This window comes from Triticum dicoccoides, chromosome 3B (genome assembly GCF_002162155.2).
Source record: "Triticum dicoccoides isolate Atlit2015 ecotype Zavitan chromosome 3B, WEW_v2.0, whole genome shotgun sequence".
Taxonomy (NCBI): Eukaryota; Viridiplantae; Streptophyta; class Magnoliopsida; order Poales; family Poaceae; genus Triticum; species Triticum dicoccoides.
The window spans coordinates 84568679-84578770 of NC_041385.1; positions in this window are offsets into that span (position 1 = coordinate 84568679).

A 10092-nucleotide genomic window follows, 5' to 3' on the forward strand; every position below is an offset into this window, starting at 1 on the left:
GAGGCGACGGAGCGAAACGCGCGGGAGAAGCACGACGAGGAGGAGGCCGACCGCCTGGAGAAGGCGGAGGCCGAGAAGGCGGCCGCCTCCGCCCAGAAGAAGCTGGAGGATGTTGAAGCCGCCCTTGCGGCGAGACAGCGAGCCGAGGAGGCCGCGCGTCGCCGATCGGCGATGCTCGTCCCCCCACTGTCCTCTGCACCGCCGCCTCCGGAGTTCACGGGGCAGACCGGAGAGGCCGGCACTGAGAACCTCGTCATGGAGAAGGAGAGCGGCGAGGCCTCCATGTCGGACACGCTAGTGCCGCTGCCTCCGCCTCCACCGTCGTCTGGGAGAGCCCACGGCAAACAGCCAGCAGGCCCGCCGGTGCCGCCGACTGAGGATGATGCGAGGCTGCTTCTTCAGGTTGCCTCGCTAGTGCGTCGCCGCCTGGAGAAGGCGACTTCGGCGCCGTGACCCCTGGAGGTCGGGGCTGCCAGCTCGACCATCCCAGAGGCGACGAGCACCGCGCCCGTTGGGTGGGTGCGCGGAGGTGGCACGGGCCCGCTGAACCAGGCACTTTTGGATGTCCAAGCAAAGCTTCGAGCCGAAGGCGACGCCCTCCAGATCTGCACCAAGGCGCATCTAGCGTCGCGAGCCGCCGTCCGGGTATGTTTTCCTATTTGATTCTTGCTTTTCTTGTTCCTCTCTGTGGGGGCGCGCCAGCGCACCCACTGGGTGTAGTCCCCGAGTTTCGGGCCGGCTGCTAAGCAGGTGGCTCGGAACTCCCTCTAGCGAGTTCCAAGTACTTATTGTGTCTGAAATTGTTGTTTGTAGGAGTATCACAACCCCCGCGCCACTGCCTTCAACCGCAATGTTGAGGAGTTGAGCAAGCGGACTGCCAACTTGACGGAAAGCCGGAGTAAGTTCTTTCCCTTTTCTTCGCGGGGGCGCGCTGGCGCACCCGCGGGCTATAGTCTCCGAGATTCGGGCCGATTGCTGAGCAGTCGGGCCGGATCTTCCCGGCGACCTTCCTTCTTGACGACTTCGACGTCTCCTTTCTTGTTCTTCTTTCTTCGCGGGGGCGCGCTGGCGCACCCGCGGGCTGTAGTCCCCGAGATTCGGGCCGACTGCTGAGCAGTTGGGCCGGATCTTCCCGGTGACCTTCTTTGCTGACGGCTTGTTTGTCTCTTTCTTTTGTTTTTCAGGGGCCAACGCTACTCTTCAGGAGCAGCTGGGTGAAGTTAACACCGCCTTGCGCGTCAAGGGGGAGGAGTGCAGCAAGCTCGCTGTAGAGCGCGATCTGCTTACTGCGCAGCTGGCCGAGCAGAAGGAGCTGCTCAAGAAGACGCAGGACGAGGCCGAGAAGAAGGAGGCTGCTCTTCTGGCCGAGTTTGAGAGCGAGCGCTCCTCCTGGACCGACAAGGAGGCAATGCTGACCTCCGGCTTCCACGAGATTGAGGATATCGTCGATGGTGAGCTTTCTTTCTTTGAGTTTCCGACTGTGTGTCAGGCTGACTTCTGATTTTTCGACTTGCTTCTTTTTTGTCTTGGCAGACTTCTTCCCTGGCCACTCGCAGGCAGTCCCTCTGGCCATCGAGGCAGATCGAGAGGCGCGAAGGGCAAATGGCGAGGAGATTGCCGCCAACGCTTCCTTGACCGTCGATGAGCAGCTTCTGAGCATCGAGGCCCGTCTTCGTCCGGCCCACCGGCGGATGCGCCGGCTTCAGCGTGCCGGCGCCCAGGCAGTTGCCGCCCTATGGCCAGACATGCCGGCTCTGCGCACTGCCAGCCGAACTGCCGACTGGTTGGAGGTCGCAGCCGGCCGTCTTGAGGCCTGGAAGGGTTCCTCGGCCCGGGCCGGAGCGCGCCGGGCCTTGGAGTTCGTCAAGGCGTGGTATCCGGGGCTGGACCTGGACCGTCTAGCCGCGTTCTGGTCAGAGGCCCAGGCCGAGCTGGAGGCTGTGGAGGGCGCCCTTGTTGAGCATGCAGCGGCCATCGCCGAGTACACGGACACCAGTGTCTTCGTCCCTGAGCGGGCTGAAGGTGGCGAGGAAGTGCCGCCAGAGTGGTTTGGGATGAACCCGGAATATGGCGAGGACTCGGCGGAGGTGATTGACTCCAGCACCGAGGAAGAAGACGAGGCGGAGGATGAAGGCGAGACGGAGGTGCCAGAGGACGGAGCGGGCGACCAGCCTCAGCTCGACCGTGCCTCCAGCAACGAGCCGCGTCCGATCGGGCCGACTGCCGCTGGCGGCGATCAAGCCGAGACTGCCCAGCCGACTCCCCCGACGCCTGACACCGCCGTCTCCTCCGACCCTTCGAACCCGTCTGCTGCTCCTTAGGCTGCCTTCTGGCTTTATTTATCTGTTCTAGGAAGTCTTTGATGAACTTGTTAATTGCACAATTCCACCCTCGGGGTGTATTTTAAACTTTTGTGTGCGGATTCGGCCAATGGGCCTATGCTTATGTAAATATTAATCCGAGTTCTATCTTTCCTTGCTCATTGCTCCTTTGGCTTTTTCCTTTGCCGCTTTCCCCTAGTTGCCGCTTTGCCAGCCGGCAAACCGCTCTGCGGACTCCCGCTGGGCCAAATGCCTGGCTACTTTGGGGAAAGCAAGTACTTGCCTTTCTTTGGAGTTTATTTAACAAGTTGGATAGAAAGCAGTAAGCCGAATATTTGCGAGTCGGCTTGTAAAAAAAAGGGGGCTGGAAACCGGCTTAGGCTATGTTGATGTTTTGGATCCTTAGCCATTTTTCGTGTGGACGCCCATTCATCCTTACTCCTGCCCACTAGACAGTCGCTCTGCGAGCTGCGGCTTCTGGCAGGAGACGACTTAGGCGCCACACACTACTTGTCCGACTTTAGGAAACATTTCATAGCGCCAGGCGGCGAGTCCCCGGGCCGACTAGTCGAACCCGGTGCCAAGTGGCATAGCAAGAACTAGCATACTTGAAGGCATAATTCTTATCATACAGATAATCAAAAGGGGGCAGTCCCCGAGCTCGTCTCGGGGGGCCCGAAGTCTCGGTACTTTAATACAAAGGGGTAGCGTGATACATACTGAACTCCCAGGCCGGTGAGCATCTTGGAGCCATCGAAATGCATTCGCCAATGGGTGGAGTCAGGTGCCGGCGGCAGGTACTGTGTCTCGGCCCAGTCGACGAGGAAGTCGGCCAGTGCTTGTGACTTGATGGCGGTGCGGGGCTGGTAGTAGATGGTGTAGGGAGCCAGATCTATGGCCCACTTGGCTACTCGGCCTGAAGCATCACGGCTTCCGATGATCTCGGCCAGTGGAGCGGTGCAAACCACAGTGATTGGATGTTCTTGAAAGTAAGGCTTCAACTTCTTGGCGGCGAAATGCACGCCGTAGCACATCTTCTAGTAGTGGGGGTAGTTTTGCTTGGAGGTCGACAGTACCTCGCTCAAGTAATATACCGGTCTCTGGACAGGGAGCGCCTTGCCTTCCTCCTTGCGTTCGACGACGATAATTGTGCTGACTACCCGGCTGGTGGCGGCAATGTATAGGAGCATAGGCTCTTTGGGAGTCGGAGCCGCCAGCACAGGAGGAGTAGTCAACATCTTCTTCAGCTCGAGAAATGCTTCATCCGCCTTGTGGTTCCACTCAAAAAAGGTGGTCTTCTTCATCAGTTGGTACAAAGGGAGAGCCTTCTCGCCCAGTCGACTGGTGAATCGGCTGATGGACGCCAAGCAGTCGGTGAACTTCTGCACATCTAACAGTCGGCGGGGGGCTGCCATCCTCTCGATGGCTTTGATCTTTACAGGGTTGCACTCTATGCCGCGTTCAGAGACCAGGAAGCCAAGGAGCTGGCCAGCTGGTACTCCGAAGACGCACTTCTCCGGATTGAGCTTGATCTGGAATCGGCGCAGATTCTCAAAGGTTTCTTGGAGATCTTCCAACAATGTTCCCCGCTTTTTCGTCTTCACGACTACATCATCCACGTAGACGTGGGCATTTCTGCCGAGTTGCTTGAGGAGACACTTCTGCATGCAACGCTAAAAGGTAGCGCCGACATTCCTCAAGCCGAACGTCATAGTCAGGTAGTAGAAGGCTCCAAACGGCATGATGAAGGCAGTCTTCAGTCTGTGTGCCGGGTTCAGCTTGATCTGGTGATATCCTGAATTATGCGTCTAAGAAGCTCAACAGCTCGCATCCGGCTGTGGAATCTATCACCTGGTCAATTCTCGGCAGAGCACATGGATATTTGGGGCAAGCTTTGTTGAGGCTCGTGTAGTCGATACACATCCGCCACTGCTTGTTCTTCTTCAACACTAGGACCGGGTTCGCCAGCCACTCTGGAAAGAACACCTCCATAATGAAGCCGGCCGCTAGGAGTCGGGCTATCTCTTCTCCAACAACCCTTCTTTTCTCTTTTGACAGGCGGCGCAAGGGCTGCCTGACGGGCTTCATATCAGATCGGACATGTAACTTGTGCTCGGCGAATTCCGTCGGTACACCTGGCATGTCTTTAGGGGACCATGCAAAGATGTCTCGATTCTCACGGAGGAAATCGACGAGCTCGCCTTCCTATTTGCTGTCTAGGTTCGCACCTATGACGACGTGCCTCTCCGGGTGCTCCGGGTCCAAAGGTATCCTCTTTGTTTCCTTAGCCGGCTTGAACGAACCCTCAGCTTCCGACTCCTTGGGGTCAGGCGACATCTCTGGCTGCTTGCCGGCCATCGCCACAACCCGATCGAGGAGCCATCTCTCAGCTGCGATTACCAGGGACTCGGCCAGCCTACTACTCTCGGCCGTGCAAGCGGACGACTTCCTGTAGTCGCCAGCCACGGTCAGAATCCCCTTTGAACTCGGCATCTTCATCTTGAGGTAGGCGTAGTGGGGGACCGCCATGATTTTGGCCAAAGCTGGTCGGCCAAGCAACACTTGGTATGGGCTTTCAAGGTCCACCACTTCAAACCAGACTGGCTCTCGGCGAAAATGATCTTTGTCTCCGAAGAGGACGTCTATCTGAATTTTGCCGATTGGGGAGCAAGAAAGGCCAGGTATGATGCCATGGAAAACAGTTCGACTGCTTTGAAGCTGCTTCTGCTTGATCCCTAATTTCTCCATGGTATCCTTGTACAGGATGTTGATGCTGCTGCCTCCGTCTATCAATACTCGCGAGAAGCGAGCGGCCCGCCTATCAGTGGCCAAGGTAGCACTTAGGACCAAGGCGTAGGAGCCTGGATTCGGCATCACCTCTGGGTGGTCAGCTCTGCTCCAACTGATAGGCTTCTCGGACCAATGCATAAACTTCGGAGTATCTGATGCTACTGCATTTACTTCTTGCTGCTGCAACCGTCGGCTGTGTTGATCATCAGCCATACTGGTGAACCCCACATAAGCTCCGTGTTCTTCGGGGTACTCATCTTGTATAGCGCCGACTGGCCTGGCCGCCGGTTGCTGGGGCGGCGGCCCAGCAGGCGGAGGAGGAAGGAGGCTGTCTTCCTTGGCGATTCTGGTGAGCCAGTGGCATTTCCGGGTGGTATGGTTTGATGGCTTCGCGCCGCTGTGGAACTTGTAGGGACCATCCAGAGTCTGCTCATAAGAGAAGGCCGGCAACCAGTTGGACTTGCCGCCTTTCTGCCGCTTCGCCGGAGGCTGCCCCTCAGGCTGTTGGTCTTCGACTGTCGCAACTTGTCGACTGCTGGAAGTCGGCTGTGGGGCCTTGCGCTTGTGATCATTCTGCTGCTGTCGCCAGCCGGTGTCTCCAGCCGGAGTTCTGGGAGCTTGAGGGCCCACTTTGCCAGTCGCACTAACTTGAATCTCTGTCTTCATGGAGGAGTCGGCTGTGGCATATTTGGCTGCAATGACCAGCAACTCGTCGAGGGTCTCGGGCTCATTGCAGAGGAGCCAGTGCTTGAGGAGGGTGCCTTCTCTGCACCCGGCGGTGAAGTACTCGATAGCCTGCACCTCATGCACGCCCTCGCAGGAGTTCCGAAGCTCGCCCCATCGCGTGAGGTAGTCGTGTGTCGACTCATCTTGGCCTTGCACGCACAGGGAGAGTTGTCGTGGCTTGGGGGGCCGCTTGTACGTGCTGGTGAAGTTGCGGACGAAAGCTTCGGTGAAGCTGACCCAACTGTTGATGCTGCGGGGCTTCAAACTGTTCAGCCACGTCCGGGCCGTACCCTGGAGCATGAGCGGAACGTACTTCACGGCAACGCGCTTGTTGCCGTTCGCTATGTTGACGGCCGTGGAGTAGTCAACTAGCCAGTCTTCCGGCTTCACGGAGCCGGTGTACTTGGGCGTGTCTCGGGGGAGTGTGAACCCTTTGGGAAAAGGCTCGCCTCGAATGTGGGGTCCGAAGCAAGGCGGGCCCAGCTCATCTTCTTCTTCCAGCGCCAGGGATCGGTGGAGTCGGTTGATCCGGTGGCGAGCGTCGTTCTCTCTGACTCCCTCTCGACGGCCGAGGCGGTCGCCGAGAGTCGGATGCTCGACAGGCGGTGGGGAGACTCGTCTTTCTCTTCGTGGTGGGGGAGGCAGGTAGTCGCCCTGCCGCTCCACTGCTCTTGGGCGGCCGTCTTGGTCGCGCTCGATGGTGATGCGAGTCCGACTGTGGCTGACAGCCGAATCCTTCTCTTTTCTTCCGCGGACCCCGCCAGTCGGCGTCCGGGACGTCGCGCCTTGATCTCGGCGGGGAGGTAAGTCGTCATTTTGTCGTTGCGGCGCCTCCGTGCGGCATCCGACTTCGTTCTATGCGGCAGCCGCTTTGAGGAGTCGCTGGACTCGCTCGGTCATTTGGCGGCGCTCTTCGCCTTCGAAGTTGTCTAGCTCGTCTGCCGCCGCCTGGGCGGCACGGATGTTCTCCGCAGGCGTGGCATATACAGGGCGATCGGCCCCGAACAGGTTGGCGATGGCCGTGCCACATTGTCGGACCGCGCCTAGGCGGCTAGGCCCAGTCGGCGCTGGCGAGCCGCCCACAGCGCGATCCATCTCACGTTGGTAGGCCTCTGACAAGCGTCTCATGCTTGCCAGCTTCTTCGCGTCTTCGACGAGCTGAAGGCGGCGTGCCTCCAGCGTCTCGGCGTCAGCGTCCTCTAGAATGGGCGCCGTCAGGTCTCGCAGAGCCGCGTCGAGCGGGTCATGAGCTCCTTCACCGGAGTGCTCGCCATGACTGATGACGAGCACTTCCGTGATGGCGCTTCCGCCGCTCGCCTCGCGAGGGAGCGGCTCATCGTAGATCACCATGTTGGAGGGGAACGTGTCGAGCGACACGCTGTCGGAATCGACCAGCATCGGGTCGGTGGAACCTACGGACTCCAAGTCCACGGCAGGCTCGCCGGCGACGTGGAGATGGTCGAGGAGGCCCGCGAGGAGGCTTTCGAGGCCGCCCGTGCCCGCATCGGATGCAGGCTCGTCGGAGATGCTAACCTCGCTGAGAAGGTCATCGAGGCAGCTCGCCGCGCAGGCGTCGTCGACGCTTTGCAGCGCGTCGGGGCAAGCGCCATCGGGCGTGCCAGGCTGGCTACGCTCGCGGGGGAGGAAAAGGGTTCCCGTCCAAAGCAGGTCTCCGTACGACGGTGCACCTCGCCCCACGGTGGGCGCCAAATGTCGGGGGTTGGGTGCGACATATGCCAAAGGATGGCTTATCATGGTGGGAGCGAGTAGAACATCGCCGGTGCCAGGAAACAGGATTAGGCGAAGGCATGCACGCTGGCGAATCTTACCCAGCTTCGGGGCTCTCCAGGGAGATAACACCCCTACTGCTGCTCTGCGGGGTCTCCGCATGATCACTAAGGCGTAGTGACTACAAGGTTGCTCCTAGAGCTGTATTCTGGAGGTGGAAGGAGGCAAGGCTAGCTCTCCTCTTCCTATATGATCTGGTCTAAGATTAAGGGATGCGAACCCTTTGCATGGGTGCCCCGGGGGGGTTTATATAGGCCTACCCCCGGGGGTACAATGGTAATCCGACTGGGCGCGGGTCCCAGCCGTCTGTCTCACAGGCCGCCGTCTTCTCCGCCGACTGCTGGGGCCCGCCGACTCACGGGCCCCGCCGGCGAGTCCGGCACTGTAGCCGTGCTTATGATGACGCATGCTCGGTCATTGGGTCATGGCAACAGTGCCGCCGTCTATCGGGCGATCACTGTCGTTACTCCCCATCTTGTCTGGTTAATGGCGCGTGGGACCCATGGGAAAGGCTGGCCGACTCTGGGGAGCCGACTCCCACGGGGCCGCCTTCGGGGCGTACCCGCCGTCTTCTATGTTCTCACTGTCCGGCGGGCCCGCCGTCTCTGAGCCGTACAGGTAGGCCATCGTGGCCACAGTGCGCCGCTTACTGAGGCTGAGGTCAGGGCTGGCATGGCAACAGTGTCGGGCCACGCCGGAGATCTTCGGCGGTACGGCACACTATAGCCATGCTGGCCCCTCGCAAGGAGGAGGTGACGGCCACGCCGTGGTCGTACCCGCCTCGTCTATCGAAACGAGTGTAGAGTCGTGGGCCGACTCTCCATAGCCGGCTCCTCCGGAAGTCGCCGGCCATGAGTCGGCTCCTCCGGAAGTCGCCAGCTGAGACTCGGCTCATCTGGGAGTCGTCATCTGAGACTCGGCTCATCTGGGAGTCGTCATCTGAGACTCGGCTTTGAGGGGCGCGGCCTGCCCCGATGTCTTGAAAGGTTCCGGGGCTCGGGTTAGCCTACCCGTGGCCCATTACTCCGACACGCCTTGCCGCCCGCACCGCTCAACAGTGCACGCTAGATCTGCGCCCGTAGCACCTGAGCAGAGGAGCTCCACCGTCCCAGCCCGCCACCGGATCCGCGCCACGCAGCAAATCCGTGCTCGCGCGCCCACGCCAACGCGCGCCCGCGCCTCCGTGCGCCACCCCGCAGGCCAGCCGCGCCGCCCCAAGCGCGCGCAGCAGCTCGGGCTCCCGCCGAGGCCACCGGCCCGCGCCAGCCACCTGTAGACGAAAGGGGGACAGAGGCCCCGCCGCCGCCGAGCTGCGCGGGCTTTGCCCGACGACCGCTGCCGGCGGCGGCGAGAGGAGGAGGAGGATGGTGGGTGGGCTGCTGGCGGCGGCGGCGGGGCTGCTCCCGAGCCGCCCGCGGGGGCGATGCGAGAGCGAGTCTTACCCTCCCTCCGCCCAGAAAATTTGTAAGCCAGCTTCGGACATGGTCGGGTTGGCTACATGTATGGTTAAATTCTCCTCTTGAAAATTTATATATCCCTGTAAAGCTTATACAATGGAATAAATGACGTTGTTTGTCTTCAAAAAAAGCTTCATCTTTCTCAAAAAAAAGCCTCATCTTTTTTATTTTTGTTCAGCTTCGTTATCGATTAGGTATCGGTGGGAACATCAAGATGAATGAGTTAACTAAGTATCAGATCGACCAAATTGAATCATCAAGAAAGAAGAATTTTGATAAATCACTTCGGGTGAGCGGGGCGTTCAAGCGGCCTCAATACGTCGGGGTTGTAATGACATACCTTTCCTTATGGGAAATGCCGCCTCCTTACTAAAAAGGAATAGAATCAAGTTATTTTTTATCAAAGAAGTCCTGCTCTGACGGCCCGACGAGTCATCTACTAAAAAGGAACTTTTTATCTATAAAGATCGAACATAAATCATTATGGAATTGCTTACCACACATTATGTGGCATTTCGCGCCACAAGTGCCGAATAGGATTTTTTTTTTTGAGAAAAAAATGCCGAATAGGAGGTCACGGCGGCGTGCGGGCTAGGCTCAGGACCCGACCAGGCAGGCTGGACATCACTGTGGGCCGCACGCCCATGGTACGGTAGGGTCGGCCCATCTCCCTCGGGCCCGACCGGGAGGGCGAGAGGAAAAAAAGAGCGGGAGGAAGCGCTGCGCGCCGTCTGGCCATTTCCCATTTCCCGTTGTCTCATTTTTTTCCCCATTTCCCGTCACCCATTTCCCTCGCCACGTCTCCGTTTCGAAAAGAGTTTCGTCCCCAATCTCCTCCCCCTTCTCTCGGACCCGTCGCGCCGCCGGCGAGCGAGTCAGCGAGAGATCCCCGCCTAGATTCCGCGAGAGTCCCTGGCCGCGATGCCGAGAAGGTGGCAGGTCTGGGGCCGGCCCGACGGCAGCCAAGTCTGGATCCCCGCTCCCGACCCCGGCGCCCCCCCGCCGCCGCC